Here is an 11,877-nt window from a genome sequence, read left to right as displayed (position 1 = left end):
AATAAATAAATATAAAAATAAAATCTCTATATGTATATAAACAGAACAAATAAAATGAAGATTAAAATCAAACTAAGTAAAATTAATTATATACAATATTTACAATCTCTACCTGGGATATCCGAGACCACTCCATATCTAACACATGAGATAGAGCAGGGCCCTTGGAAATCCCAGCGCAGCCCTCTCACCGCGTCACTGGTAATGAGCCAGTGGAGGCTGAGTAAATGTGCTAAAGCCACAATCACTCTACATGAGTGGAGCATCTGGAGCATTCTGGCCATTGCCAGAACTCCAATTGTCTATTTTATTTTACAAAAGGTCTCTTGGAAATAACAAATAATGTTCACAAAGTTGAAATTCGTTAGAAACATCCCAAGGAACAGAAATGTTAAGTTTCAACGCTATTCGAAACATTCCTCGTAAAAGTACAAGCCTGAACTAAGCTGGTAAAATAAGATCATAATAATCACATGTGAAAATTCGAAATTATGTGAGATATTTAATTTCTTGTTTGAGACTGATTTTTTTATGAATTTTACATCAACAAAATCAATTACAAATGAGGCCGATGTTTTTTTAATGAACTGGAAACCAAGAGAAGAAACTCTCTGGACTATTGAAACTAGAATTGTACGAGTTCTGCTATTTATTTATTTTTAACTATCTGCCCCACTTGCAGTGTTATTCTTTAAATATAAAATGATGATATTTTTTTGCTTCTAGAAATACTTTTAGTTTGATAATAGATCTGTTAGTAACATATTTCTCCTACTACACTATTCCTTCTTGGATGGCTGATTGTGACAGGTTTTCTCAAGTCAGTAAATTGACTCTATTCCTAGAATGTAAAAATATTTTCCAAGTCTCCAATTCCATCTTCCTTTTTCTAAGCAAACGGAATCTCAGGGCGACAAGAATAGTCTGTAAAACCTATCTCGTATCGGCGTGGAAGGATACATCAAAATGGGACAAGCTTTTTTTCGTTTTTTTTTTATTTATTTAAAATTTTTTGACTGTAGGCATTAAAGTTACACATGTTTGTAAGGGTATATTTTATTCTTTATTTCAATTGTGTCTAAATCTTCAATTTTTCAAGGAAAAACCCTCACTTTTTTATTTACTCATTGCGGACGTTTCGGACACATCCACCATCTCACCTGATTTATATAATATTAGAAAAAATTAAATTTTATTACTCCTTCACATTCATTTAATTTATGTGACAATATTACACTCAATATATCAATTATTAAGGGATAAAAAAAACATTTTTTGTAATTATCATAAACATTATACATACTTTACCCCTTTAAGAAAAAAATTAAGTAATAATAATAAATGAATAAAAAAAATGTACGAGAAAATAATGAACTTTAAAAAATAATTCATTTTTGAGTAAAATTCTATCTCTTCAGCTTATTTCAATATAACTTTTCCAGTTTCACTTTAATAGGATTCGACTCTAAGGGATTGTAGGGTAAAAAGGCCCACCCAGCCGAAACATTACTACAAACACCTGGGTCAACAATATGTCATTAACTAAAGCATTAACCTTTAAAAGAGAATCGAACATGAACCTCATCAGCAACTAATGGGTACTGCTAATTTCAATTAAGCGAAAGCCATTGGCCCGCTTGTGAAAGGTTTGTGGATCTTCTGATCCTAATTCAGTACATACATACGCACAAAAGCTTGAGCTCACAAATTTATAAACATTGATATACATTTACACCGGAAAATATAAATGATTCCACTACTGCTACTTCAAGCCATTATAGTTTTATGAGTACCAAAGATGAATGAAAAACTCAACCACAGTGCGAATGAGAAATTGCACCTCCATTTTGTAAACAAAAACTGTTAAATAGGGAATCCAATAGAATGCAACTAAAAGCAGTATAGTTATCGTGAACTAAGTTAGTATATGATTAGGTATTAAAAATATATGGTGTTAATAACAAAACAAAATCGATCTATAACTATGTCTGGAAGTGGAAAAGTTTCACGTGTTCTTCATAAAGTAATTCAAAATTTTATTTCATTTTTGCTCATGGAATGATAAATTTTGTCCAAATACGGGTGAAAAAGTTTTTAATTTATAGATTTTTACACTATTAGAGATTTTTAAAAATAAATCTTTTATAAAATATTAAATTATATATTGTAAATATAAAAGCCCCGAGAAAAAAATTACCTCAGTAAAATCAGCTGGGAATAAGCAGTGTTAAATAAATTATTGCAAGTACTTTCAACTGTCGTGTATTTGAAAATTAGTCTTAATATTGAGATTATTAATCTGGCAAAAATGAAAATAGGAAATAGAAATGGCCAAAACTTAAAAAAGTTACCAAAATAGGAGGGAGAGATATGCTTTATTGACAGGAATCATACTGCCTCAATTCAGTGAGTTGCTATAATAGTACAAGAGCCAAAGAGAAGAAAAAAGGCAATTATTTCACCCTAATTTTGGATTCCTTAATTGAAAACTATGTATAATTACTAGTCAAAATTGATGAGTCTGCCAAGTATAGGTAGCGGGAATAAAAAATGGTGGCTGTTTCAAAACTTTAAAAATAATAATTTTTTTATTTGGAGCTCTATATCTTTGTAACTACCAACAACACTAGAAATTCTAAAAGAACGTTATTTAAAGGAGAGTAAATTTGCTAAAATGTAAGCCCTAATAGAGCTATTTACGTTCAATAGTTATCGAGATATAGCTTTTTAAAAAGCGACATTACATAAAAATGTTGAATGGAACGTACTGAAACATCAGTACTTAGTGAATTTATTTTGAGAAATCTATATCTCAAAAACCATTGGCAATATAACTCACTATAAAGTAGTTTATTACACTTATCTTCGTTTAGGTAGTAGTTTTTATGATATTCACACATGAATATAAATTTGGCAGATGAAAATTTGTCCGAACAACTATAAATGAATTTATTTTAGTAAATTTCATGATAATTACTACTCCTACGAAAATAAACATTATAAGCTACTTTATAAGATCATTAAACTAGCTTTAATTTGAGTGCTAATAGACATTTGTACGTCCAATGGTATACATCTCGAGAACTATTGGACGTAAATAGCTCTATTAGGGCTAACATTTCAGCAAATTTACTCTCCTTTAAATAATGTTCTTTTAGATTTTCTAGTGTTGGTGGTTTTTAAGATATAGAGCTCCGAATGGAAAATTATTGTTTTTTTAAGGTTTTGAAATAGCCGTAATTTTTTATTCCCCCTACCTATACTTGGCAGACTCATCAGTTTTGAGTAATAATTATACATAGTTTTCATTAAAGTAATCAAAAATTGGAGTTAGATAATAGCCTTTTTTTCTTCCCGCCTCTTGTACTATAACACACATCATACTAATATGTCTTAAAATATTACATAAAAGAATAATATAAACGAAATATATTTCTACAATATTTATAACACTTTTTGTTTTTCAATAATTAAATTTGTTCTGTGTTTTTTTTTTGTTTTTTTTGTGGTGTTTATTTCTTTTTCGATTTTGTTTTGTTATTAACACTATATATTTTTCATACCTCTCTAGCATATTTCATATTGTTCTTTTCGTGTGGTTTGTCACAAATACTGAAGTTACTACACAAGTTATATTTTAAATTTATGGATGCTTACATGTATATTAATTTAAATATGTATGCTCACACACATAATTGTTTTCAAAATTTAAGTGTATAACTGTTTTAAGATGTTTTATTATTAAACTGTGTAATAAAGATGTTGGCTTAATGTGGTTCAATAGATTCTTCTTTTTTTTTTATTAATATTAAGTAATAAAGAAATTGGTTTCATAAAATAATAGTTACAATAAAGCTGATTATGACTAATTAAGTTAAATAGTGTAAATGAAGTTCCATTAAAAAAAAAATCGGACATAGAAGTGAATCTCTGAATTTTAAAGGGGCAGCCAGCACTTGACCAAACTTTTAGGTAACAAAAAAGATCTGTTAAACTTCTGTTCAGGCCACTTCTTTTTTTCTATTACCTTAATTTGATAAATTCCGAACTCTTTTTAGTTACCTATATTTTTCCCATTCTCTTTATTCCTTACAATCTTAAATCATACACCATTAAATTTCTGTAAATGTATTACAATAGTATGAAAATCTAAAAGTAAGCTTTAGTTAGCACAGGTAATTCCTACCTACTGCAATGGCAACCTCTTTGGGTTATAGATAACAGTGTCTGTTTAGCTTACCTAGTAGATTGTTTGCAGTGTACCTTTTATTTCTTCTTTCTTCACCAATCAATTTCTCTTCCTATCTTCAATCTATTTCACCTCTATCTACATCTCTATTATCTTATCAATTCACCTACCTAACTTTTATTTCTATCATTCTGAACATTTTCACCAAAGCATTATATTTAAAGCACCAAAGTACTAATATTTAATTGCTTCGTTCAATATTGTAATAGTATCTATCGTTATTATTTATTAATCTTTTTTTTACCCCGAGCTCTGTAGATTAATTCTATTTGTAAAATTTATAAACAACCAGTATCTTTTTAATTTTTATTTATTTTCTCATTACATTTTCTTTTCATTGTTTTAACATATTTTTATCTTTCAAGTTTTCTTAGTTTTTTTTTTTTCCGTTTGCTCACTCACTGTTGGGCGCTACAGTCCTTGTAGGACCTGGGCCTCTGCCACCACTCTTCCCCATGCCTCGCGGTCTCCAGCGACATTCCTCCAATTTTCAATTCCCATCCCTCTCAAATCAACTTCCAAATCATCCAGCCCCCGACGCCTGGGTCTGCCCCTTTTCCTTTTTCCTCCTGGTGCACCATTTAGCATCCTTTTAGGTAGTCTGCAGGGCTCCATCCTTTTCACATTTCCCAACCATCTTAGCCTGCTCTTCTTAATAGCACAGAGGATATCAGGCTCTCCATAGAATGCCTTTATTTCGTCATTGCTTCTGATTCACCACCTGTGCTCCTCTTTAACGGCTCCAAAGATCTTTCTCAGGACTCTTCTCTCCCAAACCAGTAGAGGTCTTCTATTTTCCTTGGTTAGAGTCCACGTCTTACTACCGTACATTACCACTGGCCTGATTATTGTTTTGTACAACAAAACCTTTGCTATCCTAGAAAGACTTTTGTATCGGAGAGCTTTTTGCAGGGCGTAGAAACATCTGGTTCCTGCTACCATTCTGCCCTTAATTTCTACTTCTAAAGTATTGTTCTCTGTCACAACTCCTCCCAGGTACTGCAGCTGTGAAACATGTTTTTCCCCACATCCACAATATCTCTTCTCTCCCCGCTCTGTCTAGAGGTTTTCATATATTTCGTCTTTATATTGCTCCAGCACTGATTCCAACGTTCTGCTTGCCCCCGGCTGTAATATACTATGTAAATTAATGGTACCGATTCTGAGTCCTTGAATGCTTTTCCTTATCTTCCTCCTCCTTTCCTTGCTCCCTGAAACCTCTTCAAGACTTGGTGCTGGTTGGGACCCCCCCCCCCCCGAATCTGGGGAATAAATTTGTATTTTTAACCTTCACCATTCTTTTTTCTGGCAGGTTCTGGACAACACCTTTTTTAGAGAGGTGAGGTCGCCTATCCCCCACTCTCAACCCTCCTCCTTTATCCAGGCTTGGGACTGGCAGTGGTTCACCTAGCATCACTAGGGGTAGCAACACTACACCCACTTCTTCTATCTTCAATATTATTTATTATTATATTAAATATTGTTTTACTTTATTACAAATAAGCGTTTACATTAGATCTATCATTTTTTTAAGGACAACAATTTTAAATTTCATAGGATAGAAACTTTTCATTTGTTTCTTGTTGTTCTAGCAATCTGGGACTTTCTATCTCTTGTTGATCGGTTAGATAAGGTACACTTGTGCTCCAAAAAAAAGTTATTTTAATTTCAGGTTACATAATATAATTGTTTATTACACAGGATTTTTTTTACTAAGGTATAAATGTATTGAAACATTTTAGAAGTTTTTATATTACCTTACCAGGAGTACTTCCCTTCTAACATGCAGCTGCCTCAACAAGCTAAGCTCAAACCTCTCAGAGAACGTTCCTTTCTACGTCCAACGATTCAATACATCAGATAGAACACGAAGATAACTCATTTACCCTAAATTAATGGAGAACGACCCATTTAAAATTCAGTAATTCAAGTGTTATCAGACGTTATTATGAAAATCATTTATGAATTCAATTTCACGTAACAATCCATCTTCATAATTGAGAATCCATCACCATAAATATTCTTGATCATGACAGACACTTGATTATTCCTGGCCTGTAAAGAATGTTCAATCTGTGATTACGGAGCCTAATGGTAAAATTAATTCTAAATCAATTTTTGTAAATATATATATTATCGAAAATTTGATGTATTTGTTATGTATTTCCCTCAGTTAGCTCGCAAATTATCCAAAATGTTTCTATATTCTATGTTCTATGTTTCTGCTTTTGATGATTTAGTCTTTCAAAATGCTTCGGATTAAAAATTGTTTCAAGATATTTATGAGAATTCCTAAAGGACAACTCCTCTTTCCACAGGTAATTGCAGATTTAAGTGCTTTGGAGATGAACTAGAAGAGGTTAAAAAGTCGATATTACTGCTATAAGAAACTTAATTTTGTTAAAAATAAATAAAATCCATTGTATCTAAATTAAAGTCACAAACCTTTCTTTACTTATTCAAAAGTCCAACGTTTCGGGCGATTTGGCTATCCTCATGGATAATCTTAAAAACCAATTTAAACCCAAATAAATTATTTTAAAAAAAATTCTGCAGACAATTCTGCCCAGTTCACTAGTTTCAGTAAAAATTGTCCTATTTTGTCACTGTTTCATTAATATTAAACATTTAATTATAATCCATTTAGCTCTATTACACCTTTATAATAGCAAGGTGTAATAGAGCTAAATTGATTATAATTAAAAGTTTAATATTAATGAAATAGTGACAAAATAGGGTAATTTTTACTGAAACTAGTGAAAATTTTTTAAATAATTTATGTGAGTTTAAATCGATTTTTTAGATTGCCCTTAAACTGGAGGATTAAAATAAATTGCAATAAATCCCACCAAATCACATTTACCCTTCGTCGTAAACCTTCGTTTTGCCCCACTGTATCTTTTAATAATACCCCATTTATTCCTGTTGAACAGATCCAGTTACTTAGGACTAAATTTGGACAAACGACTGACATGCAATCCTCATACAAGACTGAAAAGACAGGAAACTGCTCGTCGATTCCGACTATTACAACATTTACTAGACAAACGGTCCAAACTTCCAATCCATTACAAAAGACTGATCTACATGACTGTTATAAGGCCTATCTGGACATACGGACTTGAGCTATGGGGCTCCACTAAACCATCGAATTCCTCTCGAATTCAATCCTTACAGTCCAAAATCCTTAATGCTCCCCACCTTGTCACAAATCAAATTATCCATCAGGACACAGGACAATGTCCCATATGTTGCCGATTTGGCCAGAACCAGATACCGTTCCTTCCATGATAAACTTCTCAACCACCCAAATCCACTTGTTTCTAACCTGGCTTCTTCACTACCTAATAATCCTCCCAGGCATCTGAAAAGAAGATGGCCTCGAGATCTTCTCCTTTAGAAATGTTTTTGGAGTTCTATCAATGGGTAGATTCTCCACATGTTTGTATCATGTCATAATATCACTTACAGCAAATTTATTTGATGTGTATTTATGTATACAGTTTTAAATAACAATAAATAAATTATTAAAAAAAATAAATAAAAAGATTGTCCTTGAGGATGGCCAAAACGTTGGACATTTGAGAAAATAAAGAATGTTTTGAGACCTTAATTTGGATATAATGGATTTTATTTAAACGATGATAACCTCAAGGAAAGTTTATAAATAAAGAAACATAATTTATCATATCTAAGACCTACTAAATATTATTTTATTTATTTGTTAGTTTAATTAGTCTAGAAAACATAAGTGTATAAGCAGCATCACTATTTGATTAAAATTAAAGTTTGGCTAGATTTTTATCCTACAAATTAGATAAAAAATAGACCAATTTTTGGATTATCATAATTCAATATTACAGGGCATGTCAGAAATTAAAGTGAATTTCTTTAAGTAATTTATCATCGGCTAAATCATAACCCCCCCTTCCCCAAAGCAGTACGTGCGTGTAGAAACAGGTCTAGAATCAATTGAGACAATTGTCCTTAAATGAATTATAGACAGCGGTTTCCAAAATGGTGCTGCAATTGAAAGTATTACAAAAAAAAAATACAGTAGCAAGTAAATAATGAATTCTCGCATTTACTTCTGACAGTTTCTTTTTCCACCACTCTAAATGATGATTGTGCCAATAATTTTATCTCGGCAATGGTGCCACAAAATATTTTAAGCCCTACAAGAGTGCTGCAAATGTTTTTTAGCCTAAGAAAGGTATATGACAACCTGGAAATATGGAGCTATTAGAAAATAATCGACTATTGAATTTATTTATAAAAATATAAAAAAAATCTTGAAATCAGTAATTAAGGAAAATTATAATAATTCAGAAAATAGAGAGCCATAAACCTGGTTAATTTATAAAGAATCGAAAGTAATGAGTTGTTTAAAGAGAATTTAAAAACTCTATTGAGATATTATGAAGAATTTTTAATAATATTATTAGAACATCAAAGTACAACACAACATTGTTCACTTAGAACAATTTTTGAATAATTATTGTATAAATTACTTTTTATAAGAAAAAATAAATGTATGGAAGGATAGTGTGACAATAACTATACAATAAGAAAAAATACCAAAGGACTTCAGTATTATTCTTCAATACCTTATTGATACACAAAAAATCATTGCCAATATTTTGTCTTAAATAAAAAAGTTGTTAATAATAATAAGTATAATAATAACATGTATTTGAAATAATATTTTAATGAATCGACTAAATAAGAAACATGGTCTATAAGGATATAAACATTGTATATAAAATAAGAAAGTATTTTAAACATATTAATTCATTGTTATTAAAACTTATTTTTTTAAAAATTCAATTAAATTATTGTCAATATGTAAGTATTTTGAATAATTTTGTATGTTCTAAATTGCTAATTTTAGTTCTGAGAATGGGGATTAATCCCTGAAAATCCAAGTGAAATTACTAATATAATAAAATATTTAATATATAATATTAAATAATATAGGTAATATAAGATACTATTATTAAGGAGGTCTTAATGTCCTTGATTATTCAAAAATAATAGATTTTCCGTAGATATCTTAATTATTGCCTATTCAAAATTTAATTATAATTCTAGGAAAATGTGTAGCTTTATTTCACTCCGGTCAAATATTATTTTAAAATGAAGGTACTATTTTGAAAAATAATACTCCTAATAGAATAAAAAAAGAATATTTTATTTGTAAGGATATTTAATTCAAATACATATGTTTGCTACAATACGAAACAATACATTTATTTAAATATGGTATTAAAAACATTAATATAAATAAATATATATATAATCATAGTACATACCCAGTAATGAATAATTTATCGTATTTTATTTTATTTTTCGCTGCTTTTGAATGTCTAATTATTTTAAATTAAGGTAGAAAAATACGGGCTCCTTAATAACCCATAATAAATTTAAAAGTAAAAATTGATTATGAATAAGTTGAGACTTCATTAAAATTTAGATCACACAAATATTAGAAAAAAATCAATTTTATAATAAATTTAACTAAAATTAATGTATATAAGTAGCATTAGCTTCTAGTTTCTTCAAGATCAAGAGTTTTTTGTATTAATTGAGTAATATCAGCGTTTTTTTTTCCCTAGAAGCCGTCTTTTTATTGAAAAACTTAAAGCTCTTTGCTCTGGCTCGGCAACTTCGCTTATAAGGTTTAAGTTTTAAAGTATAAATTATTACTTAGCGGAAAATTAATCAGCCTTTGGAAATCTCAACCCTTAACAGGTAATTTAAAAGTAGTTCAAGTTTGTGGTAGGCTTTCATAAAATCGCCTCACTGTTTCCATTGTTATAAGTTTAAGCAAAGGGCCAAAGGTTTAGAATAGAGATATAAAATAATAACAAAAACTACTTTGTTGTCTATTAAAAATACTAAACGTTTCCAATTGAGAATAGCAATATTTTGTTTCAAGTTTGGTTTGTAATATAAAAGAATTAAGCATAATTATAATCTAATTTAATACTCAAATTCTCGAAATATCATTAAATTTTATAATAGTCAATCTCCCATAAAGTGTAAGTACGAATACAATTTTATCTTAATAAAATTCTCAAAAAAACAAATTTCTACCTAAATACACCTACAAATGATACCTAATGATCTTTTACCAAAAGAGTCTCTTGGAATTAAACTGAATTTGGTGAATGACATAATTCTTCCTTTTTCAACTGCAATAATTTATTTCATTTAATCAGCAAAGTTTCTGGAAATATCTCCCATCATCAGGTTGCTATAAAACCATATTCAACAAAAACCTATAACATGGGCTTACAATACCACTAATATTTCATATATACATCAAAACTATTTATAAACAATTTATCTGATAAAAATATTTTATATATAACGTATAATTATCTCCTATTTTTTCATTATTGCTAATATTTAATAATATTATTGTCATTTAATTGATAAAAACTTTTTTTACTATTAACAATTATACATGATTAGGAGAATAATTACCTTCCTGAAGGTTATCTTTTATAATGATAACCACATATAGACTATAAACACTTATCTCCTTCCTGTAATTTAGAGATGAACAATTAAACTAAAATTACCAATTTTACAAAAACCATTTCTTTCTCTTTATTATATAAAACTATTTTCTTTTATAATTATAAACAATTTGTTTATACAATTACAAATAAAAATGACTAAATTAATTCTAGATTATATAAAACCACATAAAAACTAAAAAGTTATGTAATACTCACCCTTTATCCCCTAGTGGAGTGGCCCTCCCTCCCCGTTCTTTGTACCCCCCGCCCAGTGGCTCCTGGGCCAGTAATGTTACCCCTGCCTTCAGCGGCCCAGCCCAACCCCTTATAATGTCATGTGGCAAAGGAAGGGCACCAGTTACGTTTGTATATACTTAGGTATATGTTAATATTGTTATTTATAATAAAGGAGGTAAGAAAAAGAAAAAAAAAACCTTTAGACTTTTCTTATTAAATTTTGGATGACAGACTAACAAGAATTGTTTTATAAAATGAAACAAAAAATATTGAAAAAAATTCAAGTGAAAAATTTCCCAGCTTCCTATCCAAATGAAACGGAAAGAAAAAAAGAAAAACTATTATATTTAATGTTGAAAAATTCTAAACAGAATTAAAAACAACGTGCAATACAAATATCATTAGGAACCTGCATTTTTCTTTAATTCTGTTAAAATGCATTCATTATTCATCAATGCCCGGGAAAGATTTGAATTTTTGTTAATGCTTTTTCTTGATTTATGATAACAAAACATAACATAATTAAACCACAAAGTGAGTTTTGATGTAACAATAATATCCCTACATAAGGGTGACGATAATAATTTAACAAACAATATATGCATTTTTAATTATGATAATAAAAATATTTAAAAAAAAAAAAAAGTTGTAATTTAGTTGTTGTTGTTGTCTGGGGCTTAAGGGCGTAAAACCCTGAGGTCATCAACGCCCATGTTTCGTGCTTTATATTTTATTTCTATAATTCTATTTCACTTTAAATAATTTCGAGAAAAAAAAATTAAATAATTACTTCTGTTGGTATTTTTTTATTATGTATAACAGATTTTCTGGTTTAAATCTTATTCAAAAGACCATTCAAAAGAC

The sequence above is a fragment of the Halyomorpha halys genome, unplaced genomic scaffold (genome assembly GCF_000696795.3).
Source record: "Halyomorpha halys isolate HHAL.00 unplaced genomic scaffold, Hhal_1.1 Scaffold318.1, whole genome shotgun sequence".
Classification (NCBI taxonomy): domain Eukaryota; kingdom Metazoa; phylum Arthropoda; class Insecta; order Hemiptera; family Pentatomidae; genus Halyomorpha; species Halyomorpha halys.
Note: the sequence above shows the minus strand (reverse complement) of the source record.